General features: G+C 35.9%; 1 non-coding gene across 1 annotated transcript; it reads left to right on the forward strand.

The window, feature by feature from the left end:
* Nucleotides 1–22326: 22326 nt before the first annotated feature.
* LOC138831411 (U6 spliceosomal RNA) lies at nucleotides 22327–22433 on the forward strand. Its single transcript, XR_011373283.1, has one exon. It is a non-coding gene; the product is annotated as a U6 spliceosomal RNA (small nuclear RNA).
* Nucleotides 22434–23810: the final 1377 nt, after the last annotated feature.

Below are 23810 nucleotides of genomic sequence, written 5' to 3' on the forward strand. Positions count from 1 at the left end.
CCTCTGTTCTCATCTGTGTTCTTTAAACAAAAAAGGGGGAACTGTAGAGAGCTGTGAGAGGCCGCACCTGGAAGATGGTGCCAGCTTCCGCCCTCCGCCTTCCCGATGGCGAGTGCTCTCTGTGGTAAACAACTCCTGATATGGCTAAGGCAAAGAATCTGGCTTGCTTCCGCGCACCTGAACCTATTGGTGGTTCCCACGTGGCGTATCAGGGTTGGCTACCCAGCGGGTACTTAAGGCTGTGGGGAATTCTCCCCGGGGGTTGGGGTCAGAAGATTACAAAAAGGTCCTGAATAAACTGCAGAGAGAAGAGTCTGGTGTCGCGTCTTCCTTGCTGGTTGAGGTGGTAGCGACACCTCTCCACAAATTTTACCAACATCAAATATAGTGAAAACAGGGTTGAGCATTTTTTTAATATTGTAGATGGAGTATCTATACAATGCTGGGAATTGGAATTACACAAAATATGCAACATAGCAAGGCACTGGTGGTTCAAGGATGTAATCTTAGCTAGTTAAGAGGCTGAGATCTGAAGATCACAGTTCAAATCCAGCCTTAGTAGGAAAGTTCATTAGATTCTTATCTCGAATTAGCCACCAGGGCAAATTGAGTTCCAGTGCAGGTTGTATGTCGAGCATTGGCCTAGAACACAAAAGCACACCATCCAGGCCCTGAGTTTAAGCCCTGGGATCAACAGAAACTAAAACATAAAATACAACATGGAGTTAGATATTTTATAAAGAAGCAGAATTTAATATACTGTACAGTTAGAAAGACTAGACTTCGTAGCTTTATAACCTACCATAATAAGTGTTACTGTCCATTTATTAAAAAGAAAGGCTTATTCAAATTTACAAGTTTGAAGGTTTCAAAGGATGTGCAGTTGGTTTTATGTGAAAAGCCAATGTCAAGGTGGGGAGTATGTCAAAAAGAAAAGATTTTGACCTAGAATGATTAAAATATAAAAGAAGAAAGGAGATGACAGTCTATGTTCTCATAGGTTTCACGCCAAAGAACTTATTCTCCAAAACTATTCAGGTATTCTCCACAATGTAGGAGGAAATATAAAGTCATTTTTCTTTAAAACATAGGCCTTTCTGGGGCATTCTAAATTCAAATGGCAACATCTTCACCAATGATAATGACTTGTCCAGGGGTGGAAGCAAGTAGATAATTCTGTACATTCCAATCACATTTCAGCAGACTCATTTCATGGAATTCCTATTAAAATATTTTCTTGCAGATGGAGGGGGTCTTAATACTACAAATGTATTTATCTGTCTGTTTCTTTGTGTGTATGTGTGTGTTTCAATAAACTAAAATAACAATGTAACAGATAAAAGTATTAGTATGGACTTTTGTTTTTCTTTTCATACCATGAATGTCTGCCACAATTCCCAGTCAATTCCTATCCAAGATTCAAACATTAATGGTGTCCCAAACGTTTTGCATGCCAACCCAACTATATCCACCTCATTTAAGATGGCCATGGTATAGGAAAATTTTATGTCTTCCAATTACGTTGTCACCAAGGGAACAACATACAATATTCTTTTAAAAAATACCTAGATTGTAGAACACTTTAGCAAGAAAATTGAAGGAATTTGCTTTATAGGATTTAATTTAGATATTTAGTCACCTAAATGGATGTTCTATATCCACAATTCAGAGCACTATTAAACTACATAATTGCAAAACTCCTCTATTACTATCTTCCATGAAGACAGTCTTTGCTGAAAACAAACCAGAGGTGGTAAACAAATTAACATATATGCCATTGTCAAATGCTGCTGTTTTAAAATATGGAAGTGACAGAGCTATTAATTCCTGTGAACAGCTGGTACTAAGGATTATGTGAAGTGATTACTTTGCAACCTAAGTGGAAAAATCCACAGATGTTTTGGGTTGTGCTTCATTGTTGGCATTTGTGAGATACATTTTGGAAAGCACAATGAATGAACGCATGCTGTTTTGTAAAATTTTGCTGGCTGACACACCAGTGGAGGAAAACTTATTGAAATGTTTCAAATGAGAAGACAGACAATAGGATGGGTAAGATGTGGTAAGCAGGTTTAAATACAGACTGAAGCAAACCAAAAATGGGAATTTTTTCCTTAACAAATGCTTTCTGGGTATATTGTGCTATACACTATAATGATGACGTGATCATGTCTTTGGAAAAGTAAGGGAAAAACACCGTCACCTATTAAGTTTCTTTTTAAACTGAATCTTAAGTAACAAGGATGAAGAAATTTAAATGGGTTCATATCCAGTACAATTTAATTTTTGATAAAATGTTAAAACAAACTGCTAGACTATCAGTCCATCAAAATATACAGAGTAACTTTCTGGCATATATTTTATTTTGTTCCTCTTTGGGGTGGGGGTATGTAAATATTTTTTCAAAAAGGTAACTTGGTCTTAACCATTAACCACAAACTTTCTGCTGTGATAGAAGCAGAGAGCTTTTTGATTAATTAAGACAATAGTAGGCCCATTTTATAACAACACAAAATATAAAAACCAATGCCATTTTTGCTGAACAACCAGTCATAAAAAAATCATGAAATAATACAGTAAAACTCGATGTCAATTTCTTTTTGTTGGTCGTGGGGCATGAACTCTGGACCTGGGCACTGTCCCTCAGCTCTTTAGCTCAAGGCTACCACTGTACCACTTGGGCCACAGTGCCATTTCTGCTTTTTAGGTGGTTTATTAGAGATAAGAATTTCACAGAGTTTTCTGCTCAGGCTGGTTTTCAACCACTATCCTCAGATCTCAGACTCCTGACTAGCAAGGATTATATGTATGAGCCATCGAAGTCCAGATCCAAGCAAATTTTTAAAAAGCAAGCTTATTGAAATTTCTGGCTTTTTCCAATAACAATCTTTTTTTCAGCATTAGTTTATAACTATAAGTTATTTATATATGTAATAGGATTTTTAATTGATTCGAATATAATTTTTACTATTACTCAGTATCTCTCAAAAATCCACTATCATTGACTTTACACAAAGTCAATTATTACATAATATCTTACACACTTATTATTATTCCATTCTATATTGCATATAGTGTGGAGTGAAAATAGTTTAGACTATTTGACATAAATTACTAGGTGCTATTTTTGCATTATAAATTCACAGCTGTGGTTTTAAACTAAGGACAAAAAGATTTTAGAGTTAAGATCAAATAGGAATGTGTAGTGTGTCACAATCCAAAAATTCTGAGTTCCTGGTCTTTATTCAGAAAATTTTGGCCCTGAGCCAAGGAGACCTAGGGTTTCTCCTATTCCATCCTGTAATGTTTTCAGAGTGTCTGCTTTGACTTTGAAGTCTTTGATCCATTTGGAGTTGATTCTGGTGCAAGGTGATATATAAGGATCTAGCTTTAGTTTTCTACACGTAGTTAACCAATTTTGCCAGCACCATTTACTCAAGAGGCTGTCTTCCTTCCATTCTATTGTTTTAGCTCCCTTATCAAAGATTAGATGGCTATAGGTCTGTAGGTTCATTTCTGGGTTTTCAATTCTATTCTATTGGTCCTGAGGTCTGTTCTTATGCCAATACCAAGCTGTTTTGAATACTATGGCTTTATAGTAGAGTTTGAAATTGGGTTTTGATATTCCTCCAGCAGTGTCCTTTCCATTGAGGAGCGTTTTTGCTATCCAGGGTCTTTTATTATTCCAAATGGATTTTTGGATTGCGTCATCTATTTCCTTGAAGAATGAAGTTGGAATCTTGATGGGTATCGCATTGAATTTGTAGATAGCCTTGGGAAGTATGGCCATTTTCACGATGTTAATATTTCAGTCCAGGAGCATGGGGTTTTTTTTGCCATTTTCTAACTTCTGTTTTGATATCGTTTGTCAAGTTTTTAAAGTATTCATCATAAACGTCCTTCACTTCTTGGGTTAAGTTAATTCCTAGGTATTTTATTTTTTTGTGTGGCAATCACAAATGGAGTTGCTCTCCTAATTTCAGCCAGACTTTTCTCATTGTTGGCATATCGAAAAGCTATTGATTTGGGGGGATTAATTTTATACCCTGCTATTTTGCCAAAGTTTTGAATCAGTTGGACTAATTTGGGAGTGGAGTCTATGGGATTCTTCAAATACAAGATCATATCCTCTGCAAAGAGGGAGAGTTTTACTTCTTCTTTCCCTATTTGGATCCCCTTTAGGTATGCATCTTGTCTTATTGCTGTAGCATGGCATTCTAATACTAGATTGAAGAGACGTGGAGAGAGTGGACATCGTTGTCTTGTTCCTCATTTAAGAGGAAATGGCTTTAGTTTTTCACTATTAAGTATAAGGCTGTCTGTAGGTTTGTCATATACAGCCTTTATTGTATTGAGGAATGTTCCATGGATTCCTAATTTTTCCAAAACCTTCAACATAAAGGGGTGTTGGATCTTGTCAAATGCTTTTTCTGCATCTATTGAGATATCCATGCAGTTCTTATCCTTGCTCCTGATGATGTGATGAATACTATTAATTGATTTGTGTATATTGAACTGCTTTGCATCCCTGAAATGAATCCGGTTTGATCGTGGTGTATGATTTTTTAGATGAATTGTTGAAGTCGATTGGCCAAAATTTTGTTAAAAAGTTTTGCATCAATGTTGATCAAAGAAATGGGTGTATAGTTCTCTTTCTTTGATGAGTCCCTGCCTGGTTTTGGGATGAGGGTTATGATGGCTTCATAGAATGTGTTCGTTAGTGAACTTTCTCTTTCAATTTCATTGAAGAGTTGGAGGAGTATTGGTGTGAGCTCTGCTTTGAAGGCCTTGTAGAATTCTACTGTAAAACCATCTGCTCCTGGATGTTTCTTGGACAGGAGGTGTATTATTGCTGTTTCTATTTCAATGCTTGAAATGGGCATCTTAGGCTGGTTTAACTCATCTTGGTTTAGTTTTGCCATGCCAATATTTGCTAGGGAAAGGTCCATTTCTGCCAAGTTCTCAAAGTTTTTAACATAAAATTTTGAAAATTATTCCCTTATAATGTTCTGAACCTTGGTTGTTTCTGTGGTGATGTTTCCATTTTCATCTCTGAGTTCATTTATTTGGGTGTGTTCTCTACTTTTTCTGATAAGATTTGCTAAGGGTCTGTCAATTTTGTTAATATTTTCGAAGAACTAATTCTTTGATTTGTTGATTCTTTCTGTAGTTTTTTTTTTGTATTCTAATTCATTTAATTCTGATGTAATATTCATTATTTGTTTCTGTCTACCTGAATTGGAGTTTATCTTGCTGTTCATTTTCAAGGAGGTCAGATGTCATTACATTGTTGATTTCAGATCTCTCCAATTTGTTGATGTAGGAGCTCAGATCTATAATCTTGGCTCTGAGTACTGCCTTTGCTGTGTCCCAGAGGAGCTGGTAATTTGTGTGCTCATTTTTGTTGAATAGGATGAACATTTGAACTTCCTTTCTAATTTATTCCGTTACTCACTTTTGATGTAGCAGTATGTTGTTCAGCCTCCATGTGTTACCGGACTGTCTTTGGTGGCTTTTGGTGTTGAGTACTAATTTTATTCCCCTGTGTTCTGAGAGAATGCAAAGTATAACTTCAGTGTGTCTGAAGTTGGACAAGTTTGCTTTGTGGTCTAAAATGTGGTCTATTTTAGAAAATGTTCCATGTGCTACTGAGGAAAACGTGTATACTGATGCTGCTGGGTAAAATATTCGGTAGATGTCTGTTAAATCTAGTTGATCTATTCAGTTGTTTAGATAGCAGTTTTTCTGTTGAGTTTTTGCCCAGTTGATCTATCTAGTGAGGAAAGTGGTGTGTTAAAGTCCCCAATAATTAATGGCTTTACATTCATGTGGAATTTGAGGGAAAGTATGGTTTTTTCATAAATTTGTGTACTTTGTTTTTTAAAAACGTGGATATGATGAGAGAAGGGGGGATAGAAAGGAGATGTGAAAAACTTAAAAGTAAAAATGCTTAATATATTATATAGGTATAAAGAGGTCATACTGCTATGAAGGAATTTAAGTCTCAGAGGTTTAGAAATTAGTAAGAAATTTGTGGATTAAGTATGCACACAATGGTGGATAAGGTCTAATAATCGACTACATGTATATCTGAGGATGTGCAGAACAAAAATTAAGTCACACAAAGAAGAACGAAAGAGAAGAAAAGGTGAAAAAATAAGAAAGAATGAAAAAAGATCAGAAGTTCAGTAGAGTTAAACAAAAAAGAAAGAATAATGCACACAAATATACCCCTAAAATAAAAATTATAAGAGGAAATAAAAGTTACTAGAAAACAAGTTTTTTCAAAAAAGGTAAAAATTAAAAATTAAAAAAAAATTTAGAAAAAAAATTTTTATAAAAGGTACAAAAAAAAGAAGAAAAAAGTTCTTTGATTATTTTGGAGGGGTGGGAAAAATCCTGTATCTCCCTCGTGTCCATAAACATCCTCTTGTTGGAGTCTCTGGTCTTGTTGTGGTGTTTGATTTTCCTGTGGCTTGGTTGGTTTCTTAAGTCAGATTGTTTGAACAGGCAGAAAAATGCTTTGCTTTACCCAGGATGTGATCCTCTTCCCAGTCTAGTTCAATGGGAGGGAGATGTGCTATGAGTATCACAAAAGAGGGAGATGGCTTTTTCCTCACGTTTGGAGATGCTGTGATGAGGCTAGGTTCTAGGTAGAGTTGAAGCCTTTCAGCTTTTCCCAGGGACTCGCTTGTGAGAAACTCACAGATCCCAGCCTGGAGTCACTCTCAGGGTTTAGGTTTACTGAATTTCAATTGATTGTCAAGGCTGCTAAAGGGAGGGTCAACCTCTGGCTCTGATTACCCAGTGAAGAAAGCCACTCCGGGGCTGGTGCCCAAGCCAGGTGACTTTTCCCTGAGTGGAACTGAGTCTGGCAGGTCAGATCTGGTTCTTCTGACCTGCTAAATGACTCTAGTTTTCTTTCAAGGCCTAAGTTGGAGCTAGAAGCTCTGCCGAGCTTTGTCAGAATCCAAGATGGAGATCTCTGGTAGTGGGCAGGGAGTGGTGGCCTTCCCTCCTCTGCTCCCTGAGAAGGAGTGACAAGTTACGTTTCTACTCACACCGAGTCTTGGTTCCTGGGTCGTCTCTGGTCTGCGAACTGCAGGATGAAGATGTCTGCTCCTTGTCGGTTCTTGCTCATTTTGAGTTGAATCCACTTGCCAGCTGCATCTGGCCCCTTTGTCCAGGACTCTCTGTGTTGCCTACGCAGCGGCATCTGCTGGCAAGTGCTCAGATCTGTCTCCTTGACTGGATTTTCCCTCTGTGGCCTAACTCTCTGTCCTGTGATTGCAAACTTTGTGTGATTCTCTGGCTTAGTACTGTTCCCTGGAACTCTAAAACTGCTTTCTATGCGAGAGCTTGTTTAGTCTCTAGCTTCTCCTCTGCCATCTTCAAGTTTTTAATCCTTTTTAAATTACTGTCTGCATAGTGTTCTATGAGATGAACTTTTCTTTACCGTATCATAGGAATAAACTTACTCTAATTCCAACTTGGGCTATAGCTAGTTTATTCCCCCCCCTAGAAAACTATCTGTCCAGTCTTCTTTATAGGTCAACAAATGCTCATTTACTTAAGAAGTCTGCCAGTGAGTCAAACCTAACTCACCCAAGTGAGGTGAATTCCTCGCCCATGTTTCCCTTACATTAAAAATGGTAAACATGTGCATGTTTAGCCATGCACATAATTTTTAATGGAAAGTGTGGCTCCTAATTTCCATAATGTGAATTAAGCAGAGGAATCAGGTTAAGAAGTGAAAGTGCCTTTGAAAGAGTCTTGGACCTTGAAAATTTTCTTGGGTATGAATTTTTGGAGAAATATCCCCATTCAAAGAGGAAGGACGCATTTTTTATATCGTCCTGGTACTTGGGTTTGAACTCCTGGCTTGAATTTTATCTGGGATTTAATTCTCAATGTTTGGACTATACCACCTGTCCCCCACCTTTACTTCTTCCTTTTAACAACAATGGAGAAAAGAATCTCTTAGGTTTGTCTACTTGGAATACCTTTGAATTGCAATTGTCACATTTGAACCTACCTAGTAGATAGTTGTGAGCCACTGGTGCTCTGCTAGAACTCACTTCTTAAAAATAAATCATCACAAAAAAGAGAAAAATAGTTTTTCAATTATTTGTGTGTTGTCTGATAAACCAAATCACTTGCTACTGGAAGATAGAAAGCATGAAGTTAAAGATGAATATGGAGGATGGAAACACAAGGAAAGAAAAAGGAAAGGAGGGTAAATGAGGGGAGGGGAAGGGAGGATGTGAGAGGAAGGGGATGCTGAGTAGAATTGTCTATAATGTATTATTAGACAATCAGTGCCTTTGAATTTATGTAGCCATAGCTTTATATTTTTGGTAGTAATAAGTTGAAATATAAAATACCAATATACAGGTAATAACCTGTTAGTGTGCTTCCTTCTGCATCAAGGGTCACACCGTGAAGTACTGTTACAAAGAAGGCAAGAGTAAGCAGTTTAAATGAGTCTCAGAAACTATAATTTACATGCCGGGAATACTCCCTTGTTTGGTGAAGTCAAGCATTACTCGTTCCCTAATCTAGTCTTCCTCTCCACAAGAATAACACAAATGGAAGAGGAAGGATATATCTGAGTAATGATCATCTCTCTGTTTTCCCTCTTCCCTTGGCCTCTCAAACAATAAAATTAAAGGAGACTTAACCTGAACTAATGGGGGAAATGGGAGGAAAAACTTCAGTCTAGCTTAATGTGAAAGTTTTAAAATACTTGGGGTAGTGTTTCAAATACTGAAATAAAATGTTTGTAATTAGTAATAAAAGGTAACTCTAAATGTATTGAAAAGTTAGAAGACTAAAAGGCTCATTCCATAGTGGAATCTACATAATTAAGCTGACTCATGTTTCTTTCATCAGAAATTGAAGACTTCCTAACCTTACAATACTAGATAAATTACCCTCGATATTCACTTAAAGTGTTTGAATATGTTGCAGAAAATATTACTCATGTAACTGTAACCCCTCTGTACAATAAAAATGGATAAATAAAAAAATTAGATTGCTGAAATGATAAGTGATGGAAATTCATGATGATTAGCATAATGCTGAGAGCTTGGAAATTATTTTCCTTCCATCTTCTGTGTGTGGAGAAGAAAAAAGCTTTAATTGATGACCCTGAAGATCCAATTCTGAATTTAGTACAGAAGGTGAATAGCAATGGAGACCTATCTCAGCCATTCAGAAATTAGAAAAGTGGAGAAATAGCCTCATTTATGTAGGTCAAACATGGAAGAGAGAATGTTGCAAGCCCAAAGCCAAATGCCAAAATGGCAGAGAAATTTAACAAAATACCATGAAGTTGAAATAAGTCTTAAAAGAGTGAGCTGGGCTTAAGGTGAGTAGGGCAGAAGAATGGACAGGGAAATGGTGGACTAATACAGTCATAGCACTCAATGTGCATATGTGAGAATTTAAGTAGGAAACTTGAAGGGATAATTGTTGGTGAGGTAACAGAAGGACGAAAAGTGGAAAGTTTGACAATGATCCGGATGTATTGTACATTGAAATGCACATACACTGTATTCAATTGAAATGCACATACACTTTATTCAACACTGACATGATGAAGCAAAACTCCTTTGCACATCTTGCTAAAGATGAAAACAATTTTGAAGTTTTATTATTAAGAGACCAGAAGCATAAACCTTTAGAGATAAATAAGAGGGTAGCATTGACATATTTTTGAGGCTTGTGCTCCTTTCAATATACAAAAATTAATGTGTTGCCTGCTGCAAATGTAAATTTTATTTTGCCAATTTGTTTTGCAAATTGCTTAAAATATAGAGTAGCAAATTTCACTATCCCTACACTTCCAATAAAAAATTCTTATAGACTTTTAGATTTCTCAGTTGTTTCTAAATAACTTAATGTAATGCATTGGGGCTAATTTCATTCTACATTTAAGTTTAAATTTCAAAAACCCTAAATTATTTTAAAATGCTCTCACTTGGACAAATGTATGGATAGATAACTGATGTGGGCAGAATCAAAATTATTCAGAAGGTTGTAAATGGATGCTTACCTAATTTTCTCTCTTCTGGATCATAGAATACAGACTGTCCTTGTTAGGAAAATGGAGGAGAATGGAAAAGGAAGAGGCCGGACTTGTTCATCAAGAGGTGAGAACCGTTTATTGATGAACAGCTAGGGGCACAGCCCTTCCAGCAGGTTTAGAGGTTGTGTGAAGGAGCTGGGACAGGATCTGGGTTTTAATAGGAGGTCTGAGCAGGGAGGTAGAGGCTAATGAAAAGCCCCAAATTCAAGGAATGTGGAGGCCTTTCAGTTGGAGCAACAATGGGATGTTTACAGCTGGGATTAGGTGGATTGCCCTGCCTACACTTCAAAGGAGTTCACATATATCTGGGATTTTGCCTGGAGTCTATATGGGCCTGTGACAGTAGGGTAGGAGTCAATCCTTCATAATCCATCTTTAGATACATGAAATGATAGGGTCAAGGGAGGAGAGGAAAGTTCTTCATATACGATCTTTGGATACTTAAAAAGAATTGGGCTGAAAGAGGAGTATCATGGAGTTATGAGAACAAAGCGGATTTCATCATTTTGAACTCTGGAGTATAAAAGATGGAGGGCATAGTGGTCTTTTCTGGCTACTTCCAGCTGGCATGGGGGTGTCAAGGAGTTACTGGGGCTGCGGTCTTCAGGTCCAGGGCCCTGTAAGCAAAGTCTCTGGTTACCTGCAGTAATAGGATGGCCTTGACTTGGTCCCAGGTCTTGAGTGAGGGCTGTTATCCTGTTAGAGAGAAACTTGAAAACGCTGACCTCAAGCAAAAGACTGACAAGGTGGCAGGACTAGTTTATATGAGTCACATAGGAAAATACACCCAGGAAACAAGTCAGAAAAGTTCCATTTGGATGATGAGCCCATAACCAGTCAGAAACTTGGACTGGATTGGAGTAGTTAAGGAACTGGTGAGAGACCTTGATCATTTTCTATAAATAGCAGGTAACAAAGGCAAGAATATAAATTCTTGTCCAGTTAGAAGTTAGATAGATGTGGATATTAGATGGACAAGCTTCACAAATTGTTTCTATTGACCTCCTGGCTCTGGTTAATTTTGAAAGGGCAGGCACAAAGTGGCTGATGTGACGTTATATTCTCATTCTTTTCCACCTTGTCCTGGGATCTAGGTGCTTGTGGCTGGGATATGGGCTTTGAACTCAAGGCCTGAGCACTTTCCCTGAGCACTTCTGCTCGAGGATAGCATCCTACCACTTTGAGTCACAGGCCACATTTAGCATTTGGCTGGTTAATTTTTTGAGACAGCTTCCAGCCTGGCAGTTTGCTGATTAGTTGGGAGATAGAGTCTCAGAGGGATTTTTCTGCCCGGCCTGGTTTGAACTGCAATCTTGGCCAAAAACCCTTCATTATTTCCAGTTAAAGCAAAAAGGAGATCCATGGGAACAAGTAGAGCTTAGGTGCATCCCGTCAAGAATTGATCAACAAATACTTGCCAGAACTATGCAATGACAAAACTCAATACATGGGATGAGAGTTTGAGCATAGCTTGGCTGCCTGGAAAACCTGATAACCAAAGTGTATAAGAGGCTCTCCTGGCCTATACATGTTTCAATTGCATAACAACATAGCTGGCTTTTTTAGGTCAGACTGGGTAAAGTTTACAGAGAGTGTCCCACAAAAGTTTTAATTTTTGTAAATGTAAAGCAGTCTTTTACCATTAATAAGCTGTGTGTGATGGAGTCAGGCAGGAGTCCAGTGTACTCTGGTGGAGGTGGGATGGTCCAGGCAGGATCTGGGCTAGACTGCATCCCTCAGATGAATGATCAAATTTCCTGTTTAGTTGCTTACAAAATTATACACAGACTGCTTAAAGACTCGACTTTAGATGAAAATAGAGGATGACATGCTAGTTTTAATGTTAAATCACAGCCAAAAATTACATACCAACTTTACTCATAAGCTGTCTTTTAAGGCATACTCATACCATATCCTACATACTCGAACTTTCTGAGGACAGAAACAGGTACTTTGACACCTTACTGGTGTCAAAGTCAATGTTTAAAAAAGCAAGCTTATTGAAACTTCTAGCTTTTTCCAGTAAACAATCTTATTTTTTTCAAGATTAGTTTATAACTATGAGTTATTTTTTGATATAACTGAATTTTTTTAATAGAATCAAATATAATTCTTACTATTATGCAGTATTTCACAAAAATCCACTGTAATGGGCTTTCCCCAATGTCAATTATTACATACTATCTCACACTATTATTATTACATTATATATTGCATATAGTGTGAAGTGAAAATAGTTTGGACCATTTCATAAAAATTCTAGGTGCTATTTAACATTATAAATTCACATCTGCGGTTTTAAACTAAGTAAAAATTATTTTAGAGTTAAAATTAAATATGAATATCTAGTGTTTCTCAATTAAACCAAAAATTCTGAGTTCATACAGACAAAATTATTTTCTTTCCACTAAAGACTTTGAAGTAATGCCATTGGAAATAGTGAGGCAAGAAATGGCAGACTTCAAATCACGTCAAACAACTTCTCTGTTATTCTGCTAACCCCTCCAATAAGAAGACGTCCCTGTTCCCAGTTGCCACAAAACTTCAAGCTTCTCTGTTAGAATTCAATTTGGAAACATCCTAAATCACTGATTCTTTTTGCATTTTCTGTTATATGAAACAAAATCTAGACACAAAACAATTGAAATAAAATGCACACATATGTTGAAGTCATCACAGCAGGGAAAAAACCAACAAATTGAAACTTGCCCAGAAACAAAAATGTGTTGTGGCCAGTTTATTTTTTAAACTACAAATCATTCAAAAGCATGTTAATTTGAGTAGAGCTATAAGGATAACTGTCTCTCAAAAATAAGGTTGTGTTAATTTGTAATTAAATTTATCTGTATAAACTTAATATAGCAAATCCCTTGAATGGATCAAATTGTTTAAAACGAATTTGACTGTATATGAAGTAAGATCTGCATATATTTAAATTAAAAATGTTATAGTATCAAATCAAAAAGATCATGACATACTTAAAAATTCATAAATGCATTTAGTAAATCCAAAATATTCATAATGAAAACTAAATACTACGGACTTAACAACAACAAAATATGCAAAGAATAGAATCTGAGAAGTGCACATGAGTGTACATAATTTAAAAGTACTCTAAATTACACTGCTTATAGAAGGCTGAATGTAGGTTATCTAAAGGAAAACATCAGCACATTTTATAAATGATTTTAAAAATCTCATGAAAAAAGAGAATAGAAGAAGTTTATGGAAAATATTATTTAAATAAAGGGTGGTCAAAATCTACTACTGACAAAATTGTATACCTGTTTATTTAGATCCAAAAAAGACTCAAGCTACTCGAGGTGATTTGAAATTTTGGCAAAGTAGTAGAATACAACTGAATTATGGATGCTGACTCTGGCATGGAATTCATTTCCTTTGATCTGACAAATGAATAAATCAAAGAACATAAGTTCTCCAACTAAATATAAATATCTAACTAAACATATAACCATAAAAGTCATCATGCAAGCCATATTGCAACTGGGATAAAAGAAAAATATGTCATACTGATTCCGTATTTATTGTAAATGTTTATTTCTTCATAAATCAATTCCTTTATCTTCATTTTAAAAACATTGTGTTAAATGATGTATATATTGATAACTAATTTTGGATGCCTCCTTAAATTTTGTTCTGAGTATAATATCTCACTTCAATTCCTAACCCATGAAATGATGCAGTTTGTAAAACATGCGAATAACCACTGTTCATAATACACAAAATCTCATAAGCATGATTTCAGGAAGCATAGGTTAACATTTGGATATCGTGGTCTCATGACTTATGAGGCCTATCTGCACAAGTATAGTTGTACCTAGATTCCTCAGCCTAAATTTAACCACTGTTAATAAATGTTTATACCTTATCTGTCACCCATCAGAGCTTAAACCTGTGTATAAATTCTAAGGAAAGTCATAAGGTAAGAATTTAGCTTTTCTGGATATAAAGTAAACAAAAATGCAGCATAGAGTAACTCATTGTTCTAAAGTCAAGCTATTTCTATAAAATATGTTAAGCATTTTCTTACATGAAAGGATTTCACACTGACATGTATAATTACAAGAAGAAAAACGATCAATATTCACAGTTGCACAAAAATCCCGTAGGTGCCTACAAGACTGCACCTTTCTGTAGACACTGCATGTGATGTGAGCGGTTTGCAACCCAAGTGACTGTAGAAGATATTGGACCCTAAACAAAACTGACAATTGCATAAACCCAGTCCTCTATGACAGATTTAGCAAGACCTATCTTGGAGATTCTTGTTAAGGACATGATGAAAATTTTATAGTTTGGTTGTGATTATACATGTCACTCAGCCATTAACTATATTTAACATAGTTCCTTTTGCTCTAATATATTTTCTTGGCTCAGAAAACTGTTTTTTGTTTGTGAAAACTTGACTGTTCAAAACATAGACATGGGTTTTTAATCCTTTTGAAATTACTGTCTGCATAGTGTTCTATGAGATGAGCTTCTCTTTACCATATCATAGGAATAAACTTACTCTGAATCAAACTTGGACAGCAGCTAGCTCGTTCTCTCTCCTAGAAAAATATTTATATAGACTTCCTTACATGTAAACCGTCCGTAATTTACTTGCAAAAGTATGTCAGTGAGTCAAACCTAACTAAACCAAGTGAGGTGAATTCCGTTCTCATGCTTCCTTTATATTAAAAATTGTAAGAATTGTTCAGCAGTGGCCATACTTTCTAATGTGAAGTGTGACTCCTATTTTCCATAATGTGATTCAAGCAGTTGAATCAGTTTAATATGTGAAAGAGACTTTCAAATAGACTTGGACCTTGAAAATTGTCCTGGGTATGAATTTTTGGAGAAATATCCTTTTTCAAGGACAAAGGATTCATTTTTTTAATATTATGCTGATACTGGGCTTTGAACTCCTGGCTTTAGTTCTATCTGGGCTTTAATTCTAAATGTTTGCTCTATACCACCTGGGCCACAACTTCACTTCTTCCTTTTACCACATTGAGAAAAGAATCTCTTAGGTTTGTCTACTTGGAAGAGCTTTGAATTGCAGTTGTCAAATTTGAACCTACCCAGTATCTAGGTGTAAGCCCCTGGTGCTCTGCTAGAACTCACTTATTTTCAGGTAAGGGGTAGATTTATTCAGTAGACCTCCTGGGACCAGGCAAGATTGGAACTCCACGTGGTTGGGAAAGGCCTGGGAATGAGAGAGAGTTGGGAAAGAAGAGGAAATAGCTAGAAAAGAGCAGAGAGAGCAGAGAGAGAGCTAGAAAAGAGCAGTGAGAAAGCTAGGTAGCAGAGACAGCTAGAATAGAGCAGTGAGAGAGCAGAGAGAGCTAGTAAAGAACAGAAAGAGAGCTAGGTAGCAGAGAGAGCTAGAGTAGAACAGAGAGATCTAGAACTCATTTCTTAAGAATAAATAATCACAAAAAGAAGAGAAAGAAATATTTTTTCAATTGTAATAAACCAAATCACTTGCTAACGGAAAAGAAAAAGAGAGAAGATAGAGATGAATATGGAGGAGAGAGACACAAAGAAAGAAGAAGGGTAGGCTGGGTAAATGAGGGGAAGGGAGTGGAGGGGAGGATACGAGAGGAGGGGGTAGCTGAGTGGAATTGTCTAATCCTCACTAAGTTATTGTTGAGCAATCAGTACCTTTGCATTTATGTAGACAAAGCTTTCTATATTTGGTAGTAGTAAGCTGAGATATAAAATAACAATTTACAGGTAACAACATGTTAGTGTGCTTCCTCCTGCCCCAAGGTAGCCACAGTTAGGTTACTGTTACAGAGAAGGCAAGAGTAAGCAGTTTAAGTGATTCTGAAAAACAATAATTGACATGCCAGGAATGCTTCCTCGTATGGTGAAGTCAAGCATAACTCTGCTCCAGTCTTCCACTGAGCAAGAATAGAAGAAACAGAAAAGGAAGGAGATATATGAGTAATGATCATCTCTCTGTTTATCCTCTTCCCTTGGCTTTTCAAATTATAAAGCCAAAAGAGACAATCTGAACTAGTGGGGAAAATGGGGGAAAAGTTCAGTCTAACTTATTGTGAAACTTTTAAAATAATTGGAACAGCATTTCAAATACTGAAATAAAACTTTTAAAACTATTAATAAAAAGTAACTCGAAATTTATTAAAATTTATAAGACTACAGGGCTCAATAAATAGTGTTATCTGCATAATTAAAACTCACTCCTGCTTCTATCATCAGAAATTGAAGATCATCCAATACTAGGTAAATTACCCTTGATATTCACTTAAACTGTGTGAATATAATGCAGAAAATATGACTTTAAATTTAGACTGCTAAAGTAATAAGTGATGGAAATTCATGATGGAACCATAATGCTAAGAGCATGGAAATTATTTCCCTTCCATCTTAAGAGTGTAGAGAAAAAGGGAACACTATTGGATGGCCCTGAAGGTCAAATTCTAACTTTAGGAGAGAAGGTGAATAGTAAAGGAGACTTATCTTGGCCATTCAGGCATAAGAAATGTGGAGAGAAATATTCACATTTCTGTAGGTCTAACGTGGAACAGTGGATGTGGCAAGCCCATAGTCAAATGCCAAAGGTAGAGATATTTAACAAAAGACCATGAAGTTCAAACAAGTCTTAAAAGGGGATCTGGGCTTGAAAGGAGTAGGGCAGAATAATGGAGAGGGAAATGATAGACTAATATAGTCAATGTACATATAGCACCCAATGTAATATGTGAGAATATAAGTAGGATACTTGAAGGGATAAGTGGGGTTGGGGTAAGGGAAGGAAGAAAAATGGAAAGTTTGACAATGATCCAGATGCACTGTACATTGAAATGCACATACACTTTATTCAACACTGACATGATGAAGCGAAACCCCTTTGCACAACTAGGTAAAAATAAATTTTTTGAAGTTTTATTATTAAGAGAACAGAGGCATAAACCTTTAAATATAAATAAGAGGATAGCATTAACATATTGTTGAGGCTTGTGTTCCTTTCAATATACAAATTTTAATGTGTCAAGTCTTCTGCAAATGTAAATTTTATTTTGCCAATTCTTTTTGCAAATTGCTTAAACTGTAGAGTACCAAATTCCAACATCCATTAATTCCATTAAAAAATTCTGATAGACTTTTAGGTTTCTCAGTTGTTGCTAAATATCGTAATGTAATGCATTGGAACTAATTTCATTGCATATTTAAATTTAAATTTTAAATGACTAAATTCTTTTAAAATCGTCTCATTCAGGTACAAATATGGATAAATAACTGATGTGGGCAGAATCAGAATTATTCAGAAGGTTGTAAATGGATGCTTACCTAGTTTTCTCTCTGCTGGGTCATAGAATAGAGAATGTCTCCTAATTGGAAAAAGTTAGCCTTCCCAGGTTTTCTGCATATAAACACTCCATCAACATTTCGTTATTAGAGGATTATTCAAGATGAGCTATATGTTGATTAATAATGACTGAGCATGTCAGAAAGTTGAGGGAAAACCATCTACACTTCACTGAGGTTCTGACTTGTGCTTCAATAAAGTGTTCTGAAAACTCTCCTTGAGAAAACTCGCAGTTGCATTTCTAAAACGTCCCTGGGTTTGAATACATATCTTAGGGTTCATTTCCCTAACATCACCTTATCTGACCTTTTCTGCTTGACTCAGACATATACTAGATATTGAAAATTGTTTCTAACACATTTATCAGATTATTTCTTTGTTGCTTTGGATATCCTTCCCCCCTCAGTATAACCCCTGCTTTCACTGTTTTTGATGTCGGCATAATTTGTGGAGCGGAAGGGGAAAAACAAATCGTTTAAATAGGGATATAGGTGGACCCATTGCAACAATGAGATGTACAAGTCGTTATGTCGAAAAATGAACTTTACAACTTTGGTGCGGGGGTTGGGGTAGCCAGGAGGATTGGGTAGGGGGGCAGAGGGAGGATGGGAAGGGATAGGAAGGGGAAACAAAAGAGGAGGCTACAATGCTTGATAAGAAATGTACTCATTATCTTGCCCATGTAATTGTAACCCCTCTATACAATATTTTCACAATAAAAAAAAGTCCCTGGGTTGTTACACTTTCTGATAATGTCTCAATTCAAGTACTTCTACATGGAGTTCCATACTATGAAATGATGCTGTATTAGCTCCTTGTTATAATTTGCAGACCGGTCTTGGTGATGAAATTTGTGCTTTTCAAAATTGCTGTCCCAATTCCACCCACAAACTGCAGACAAAATTTATTTGAAAAATTTGTATCTGTTGATAGTGCACATACTAATATTTTTCATTACAAACATAGAATGCAGTAAAAATTTTCATAGCAATTACACTGCACTAGCTTGTGGGCAGATTCTAATGTAAATAATTTACTGTGCTCATGTAGAGAATTTGAGTATCCAAAGTTTTAATATACCTCTGGTCCTAAAACCAATACCTTACTGATATTGAGTGACAAATACAACTTCTTATAAGTACAGAACTTTTCCTTGTATCTATCTGTCTATCTATCTATCTAGCTAGCTAGCTAGCTAGCTAGAGTGTCTTGTACATCTCATTGTTACAATGGCTCAACCTGTATTGTTTCCTTATATCTTAATTGAAGTAATGCTGGCTTGATTTATGCTGATTCTACTTGTGTAGACACACCTAAAATCACTCACCAATCCAAGAGCACATAAATGAAACATAACTATCTATCTATCTATCTATCTATCTATCTATCTATCTATCTATCTATCTATCTATCTATCTATCTATCTATCTATCTATCTATCTATCTATCTATCTATCTATATGTGTGTGTATACATGAAATATAATGTACTGAGGGGTTACAGTTACATAAGTAAGTTAATGAGTACATTTCTTTATTTTTATTGTGAAAATACTGTATAAAGGGGTTACAATGACATGAGCAAGACAATGAGTACATTTTTTATCAAGCATTGTTGCCCCCTCCTTTGTTTCCTCTTCCTATCCCTTCCCACACCCTCCTGAACCCCCCACCTGATGTTCCCCTCCACCCCATGTAAAGTTGTAAAGTTCGTTTTTGACATAAAGACTTGTATATCTCATTGTTGCACTGGGTCCAACTGTATCCTTATTTAAACGATTTGTTTTTTTTCCCTTCCCCTCCACAAATTATACCAACATCAACTACAATGAAAACAGGGTTTATACCATAGGGGAGGGAAATAAGAAGCAACAAAGGAATCATCTTATAAATATGAAAAAAAGAAAAAAACATTTAAATACTTATCTTGGGGTTCATTTCCTTAACATCAACTTCTCTGACCTTTTCTGTTTGACTCAGACATATACTTGTTATTGCAAACAAGATCACACTACAGCTACCAGCACAACTATATTTATTGCAGCATTATTTACCATAGCTAAGATATAAGCACATTTTTATTGAGCACTGTTACCCCCTCCTTTGTTTTTCCCCTACCATCTCTTTCTTTCACACCTCCCCAACTCCCCCATTCACCTCCCCCCCGTGATATAGTGTCTCGTACATCTCATTGTTACAATGGCTCAACCTGTATTGTTTCCTTATATCTTAATTGGAGTAATGCTGGCTTGATTTATGCTGATTCTACTTGTGTAGACACACCTAAAATCACTCACCAATCCAAGAGCACATAAATGAAACATCATTCTTTGTCAGTTCGTATAATTTTATTCTACACAATTATTGACAGGTTACAAATTATTCTCAAACTTTAATACTTTTAACAATACTTTCTTTTTTCTTTATTTTCTTTACCAGGCAATCAGCAAGACCTCAGTCAGCATTTCTCACATAGGACTTTTCACGTGGGTTGCTTAAATATATATGTAGAATCCAGTCTTCTGAGGACACTCTTTTGCTTAGGAATTGATGCTGCCTTTTGGAAGCATCAAGGAAGCTCAAGGAAGCTCAAGGAATCATGCCATTTAGAGCCTTATAATTTTGTTTTTTTTACCAGGGTATTCTCCTGATGCTTTGGTTGTTGAGAGTGTGTACAACAGCAAGCATTCCGTGAGGAGCAAGGAGACACCATATGACTTACACTTACTGAGATTTCCAAGTGATTTGCTATCACTTGTACTGCATTTTACCAGTCAAATCTCTCAAAAACCACCCGATTTAAGAGATAAGAGGAGTGGTAAAAAAAAAAAAACTCTTAGGGACAAATACATCTTCAACATATATTGTTCCAAGCATTCCGTGTAAGGCATATTCAACAACTAGTGAAACTTGTGTTGGCTGTACCTATGTGTCTTTCTCCATGTGTGCATGTATACATGTGTATATGTATGTGTGTGAATAGTAACATACATGTGTGAATATATAAGAGCATATACACACATATATGCATATATAAATAAATATACACATATAATTATATGTGCATATATATCAGTTGTTCAGTGATTTACTCTATAGTTACCAGCACATTGTCATTCTCACAAAGTGTACAAGATAAATTGCTCTGAGGATCTGTGTTCTCTATGATGTGCATCCGTTGTACTCACTTTCCCCATTCCTTTCTTTTTCATGCCTGTGAACAATTTCTGTCTACTTTCCAAAGGATAGCTTTGTTTTCATTACAGGAAGTTACTAACTGATAATAAAAGAAAAAGATTGTTTGTAAAAGAAAAAAGTACTTTTAGGTTAAGGATTAAAAGTATCTTATTTATCCCAATGATTCCTATGAGATAAAATTTATATAAATAGTAGTAAAAGTGAGATCTAGTGTTTTGCCATTTAGAATCACAAAGAATAATATCACTTTTATAACTCTTAAAGAATGAAAAAGTAACTGATGGTCACTATCATGTTGCCACAAAATCAGTGGATCTTTAAGGATAATAGTAGACCAGCAGAAATTCTAAGTAGCAGACATGGAACATGAAAAAGAAAGAGGAAATGAGAGACAGTGAAAGAGAGAGAGAAATGATTTTTTAAAACACAGTTTCTCAGGTGTGGGGAAGGTGGCTCAGTGTTAGAGGGCTTGGCTTGCATGCATGAGGCCCTGGATTTTATTCCCCAGCACAACATAAGCAGGAAAAGACGGAAGAGGTGCTGTGCCTCAAGTGGTAGCGCTAGCCTTGAGTTGAGGGACAGAACCCAGGCCCCATGACCAACAAAATCAACACACACACAAAAAAAACAAAACAAAACACAATCTCTTACTTTTGTGGCCTCAACTCTGCAATACCGCTGTGTCAGCCTAGGGCTAAGATTTTAGGTGTTTACATTTATCAAAACTCCTGATTCAGACTCTATTTGTTCATTTTTAAATACATATTTTGTTCTTAATTTTCCTCTTTGTAAATTCACATGCACATATAAAAAATGGCATGGACATCCCAGTAAGCTTCTCAATGATGACCTCCTAATGATTACTTACAAAAAGTTGTACTATATTACAACAAGTAAAAAACTGCTACAAATAAAGGAAACCAATAATTAAATATTAAAAATTAAAAACATAATAAAACAAACAAATTACCATTGATTTCAGCCTTTGAAGTGTACTGCATATTAGATTTTACTATTTTCTAATATTCCTGTAAATTTAACTCTGGCTAAGTTTATGATGTTCAAAAAGAGTTTTATAGAATATGAGTATTCTTTAAAATTAGACACTAAGATTACCATTTATGGCTCATCTCATCATTTGTTTATGGCTTATATCATCATTTGTTCCTCGCTAACAAATAAAGTTAAGAATCCCTAAAGTTTTAAAAGAAACTGGGTAGTTAAAGTCTTAACTCTGCTTCTTTACACAAAGACTTTGCAACTTCTCATGAATAAAGTTTCTATAAACTCTGAAATGTACATACTTAGTACTATATATATGATACCATAAATCTTAAATACTTTATAGAAAAGTTTATACCTGCCAAACAGTCCTAATTTTGGCATATATAAGCAAATTCCAAAAATTAAACATATTTAAAACATTAAAACTATTAACAAACCTTAACACTTGCTGCAGTGTTCATTATGACAAGTGCCTTGAATAGAATAATTGAATTCCTCCTCCTACAAATCTGGTGAACAACAAATATCTGGAATTATTTTGTTTTTGACATATCAATTTAGACTTTATAATTAAATGTGTGTTTATGTAAGAAATACTTGGTTCTAAAACTTCATGACAATTGTTTTGAACTTACTTTTTTGTTGAATTGTCTAGTTTAATAAAATGAATCACACTTTTTATATAAAAATGTTCTGTTCTCAATTCAGCATCACATACACTAACATTGGAATGATACAGAGAAGATTATAATGGCCCCTGCACAGGGATAACATGCAAATTCCTGGATCGTTCCATATTTTTACAACAGATGCTGGAGGGCATGTGCCCACCCTGGAATCGTACGGCATTGTTGGTGGGAGTGTAAACTGTTCAACCACTTTGGGAAGCAGTCTGGAGGTTCCTCAAAAGACTCCACATAAAAGATCCCGTATGACCCAGCAATCCTATTTTTGGGGATTTACCCAAATGATCACAAACAAGAATATATTAATACTACCAGCACAACTATGCTTATTGCTGCATTATTTACCATAGCTAGGATATGGAACCAACCCAGATGCCCCTCAGTAAATGAATGGATCAAGAAAATGTGGTATATATACACAATGGAATTCTATGCCTTCATCAGTAAGAATGACATCGCCCAATTTGTTAGGAAATGGAAGGACTTGGGAAAAAATTTATTAAGTGAAGTAAGCCAAGTCCAAAGAAACATAGGTCCCATGGTTTCCCTTATTTTCAATAACGAATATATGTCTGGGATAAGCAGAAAAGGTCAAAAGCTATGTGCTTACGACCAGATAAGATGATGTTAAGGGAAATGAACACCAAGATAAGGACACAAGTGGTTTTTTGGTTTGTTTGTTTCTTGCTATTGTTTCTAACTTACTTGTAATGTGCTATGTGATTTTTTGGTTTCTTTATATGTTCCGCCTCCACGCTATAACCCCTGTTTTCATTGTATTTCAAGTTGATTCCCCAACATCTTGTATGTATGCTTCTCTAATTTGGGGAGGGGAAGGGGAAAAAATGCTCAAATAAGGATACAGTTTGACACATTGTAACAATGAGATATGCACAAGACACTATGTTGAAAAATGAACTTTAAAATTTAGGTGGGGAGAAAGGGGGAGGGGAGCATAATTCTGGATGTGGGAGGGAATAGATGGTAGGGGAAATATAAAGGAGGACATAACAATGCTTGTTAGGAAATGTACGAATTACTTTGCTCATGTAAATATAACCACAATATTCAATATGAATATTGAATTGAGAGAGTAAGAGAATGGAGCAAATATGAATAAATGTGTATGTGTGTGTGACCTCCTGCGTGCATCCACACACATATGCATGTATGTTGGCGTGCTCAGAGTTTGAAATCAGGGTTTCAAAGTCTTGCTAGGCTTTTCCTCTCCAGATTGTTGAGCTACAATATGAGCTACATCTCCATTGCTGGCTCTTTGCTAGCTCATTAAAATTTTTGAAAAATAATTTCATGATTTTTTTTCCCTGATTGGCTTCCAACAGTTATCCACAGATCTCAGGCTCCTGAGTAAATATCCCAAGCAGATAGGATTGCAGGTGTGACCAACCAATACAAGGCTTTCAGAATAATTTTTACAAATGAAGAAAATTTACTTCATGGGGACCTGTTTTATCATCTCCTACTTTGAAAGC

This window comes from Dipodomys merriami, unplaced genomic scaffold (assembly GCF_024711535.1).
Source record: "Dipodomys merriami isolate MVZ:Mamm:240054 unplaced genomic scaffold, mDipMer1.0.p SCAF_195, whole genome shotgun sequence".
Classification (NCBI taxonomy): domain Eukaryota; kingdom Metazoa; phylum Chordata; class Mammalia; order Rodentia; family Heteromyidae; genus Dipodomys; species Dipodomys merriami.